General features: G+C 37.6%; 1 long non-coding RNA gene across 2 annotated transcripts; it reads right to left on the bottom strand.

The window, feature by feature from the left end:
* Positions 1-1,412: 1,412 nt before the first annotated feature.
* LOC131258233 (uncharacterized) lies at positions 1,413-2,129 on the bottom strand. 2 transcript variants are annotated; one of them, XR_009178000.1, is made up of 2 exons: positions 2,003-2,129; positions 1,413-1,683 (listed from the first exon to the last, which is right to left on the bottom strand). It is a non-coding gene; the product is annotated as an uncharacterized LOC131258233 (long non-coding RNA). The 2 variants fall into 2 exon arrangements; XR_009177999.1 differs by having other exon boundaries at positions 1,413-1,707; positions 2,003-2,112.
* Between the last annotated feature and the right edge of the window lie 216 nt (positions 2,130-2,345).

Here is a 2,345-nt window from a genome sequence, read left to right as displayed (position 1 = left end):
CAATCCTAACCGATCCACCATTGCCTTGGGATTAGATGATTGAGGAGAATGTAAGGCATGATTTGTCTTAACCATCTATTTGTAAACTACCTATCTAATTATGGGACCCCAATAAAAGCTGTAAACTTGTCGAGATGTTACAAATGCAAACCAATTTTTAGCACTTTCTCATTTCCACCGAAATTTAGCATACTTGCAATTTGAATTCCTAAACTATTCTATTTAGGAGTGGTAATGGGTTGGGTTCAGGGTCAGCCCAAACCTGATCCCATTTACTAAATAGACCAAGAATTCTGGCACAACCATGAGCCACCCTTGATGATCATGTACCCTCTGACCCAACCCGACCCACTTAAAAATTCATCAAGCCTGACCCAACCCATTTAACTTAAACTGGCCCAACCTAACCCACCAAGACCCATCTCAGGTTTAAGAATGGAACGCAATACTAAGGCAATGAAAAACTTAGCCCAGACAGTGGGAAAATTATATATACTTTTGTATCAAATTTTAGGTCTGGTTGGGTCAGGTCCTCTTGCCCAATCCATTGATTAACCTATATGGGCAGGCAGGTCGGGTAGGGTTAACCCAAGACTGATCCATTCACTTCAAGTGTCCCATTTCTAGATTTCTAGGTTGGCCTGAACCCACCTCAAAAGGCAGGTTGGGCTATTTGACCTGGGGGTTGACACCCTCCGTATCAGATTCTTGTCCCTAAAGCAGATCCTTCTTCCATATAATCACAATTTTATAAGTTATGAAAGAGTAAACAGCCAACATTTGATATTAGGTGTCAGAAAGAACAGCTTACTGACACAAATCGACTAGAGAGTTGGGTGCCTACCAAAATCAGAATTAAGTTTAATCCAATAAGGCTGTCAATGAGTACATGGACCTGCGAGTAACACACCATGAGTGTCTCAAAGTGAGATCTAATCCATCCATTGGGTGGGCCCAACCATTTAAATGCTCTAATTTGTCCCAAACCTGACTCAACCTCAACCCAAAGACCGGTGGGTACCTGAAACTGATTGGATCTGGGTCCAGGTCTTCAAGATCTAGACCCAGACCAGAAAGGATCTGAACCTGGTTAGACTGGGTATGGGTGCTATCGGACCCAACCCAAACCCAACCCATTGACAGTCCTAAATCCTAGTTCTACTACGTATCTTACCAAACAATGCTTTTAAAAAATAGATGAAACGTTTCAACATGAATGATCCACTGGAGAATAGGTCACACAAAACCAATGGCTAGGATCTTCTAGTAAGAGACCAACTAAGCATTTGCCATCAACAGTACAATCCATCATAACAACTATATGCATCCTTAAACTATGGCCCCTACTTGTGCAAAATGAAAATCCAAGCGTACTGTGCAAATTGGTGATGTAGAGTATGAAACCTAAAAAGTAAAAGAAATTGCTTCCACTTTCAATTTTTCAACTAGCACACACATTACATACAAACATGAATACAGGAAACAAATAAAACATTACATAAATTGTTTGTGTAATTTGAAGTACAAAATGTATCATAATGAATATAACACATTGTACCATATCTAACGATTGGTTGCAAAAGATACAAATATCCTTAAGCTAGAAAATATCATCCAAACATCTCATCACCGTCAAATCATCATTCCACCTCCACATCTGTCTAGTGGTCATCACAGTATTTCCTAAATCAAATTTGTAAGTAAAACCTGAAAGTCAAATGCTATAATTTGTTTGCTTGAATCTACAGAAGTAGCCGAAGCATATAGTTATTTCAAGTATCCGATTGGATGCCTATAACTTTCTAAGTTGCAAATAAGCTCCACCTGAAAGTGAGCTCATGCTATATTTAACTGACAGTGAAATTTCTTATCCAAACACCTGTAGACCCTTTACAACTAATAAAACTTACAGGCATCCAAATGACCCCTAAAACTAATCATGGCGAAAACATAAGTTCCTAGTGCATTGGGTTGAAATGTCGCGATGCACGTTACAACTAACAAGTATGGCCAGCAATTGTGAGATACAAACTTTAATTTGATAAGCTCTGCCATAGATGGAAGATGTGCCAAAAACCCTACAGAACCAGGCTTCTAATCTGCTGGTCAATGTCATGCAAAATACGGATTGTAATAGCCCTAAATTTTGGTACATTATTAAAAAACTAAATTAAATATTTAAAGATTTTATTTTTAAATAAAAAAAATAAAAACAAGTCAATAGTTGAGTTGGTAGCGAAATTTTTAATTGAGAGAGAGGTTTATGGATCGATTCTTGAAGTAGTAATAATAAATTTTTTATTAAATATCATAAAAAAATTCAAATTCAAGATAAGGGAGGATGT

The sequence above is a fragment of the Magnolia sinica genome, chromosome 10 (assembly GCF_029962835.1).
Source record: "Magnolia sinica isolate HGM2019 chromosome 10, MsV1, whole genome shotgun sequence".
Taxonomy (NCBI): domain Eukaryota; kingdom Viridiplantae; phylum Streptophyta; class Magnoliopsida; order Magnoliales; family Magnoliaceae; genus Magnolia; species Magnolia sinica.
Note: the sequence above shows the minus strand (reverse complement) of the source record. Positions and strands in the feature narration are given on the sequence as shown.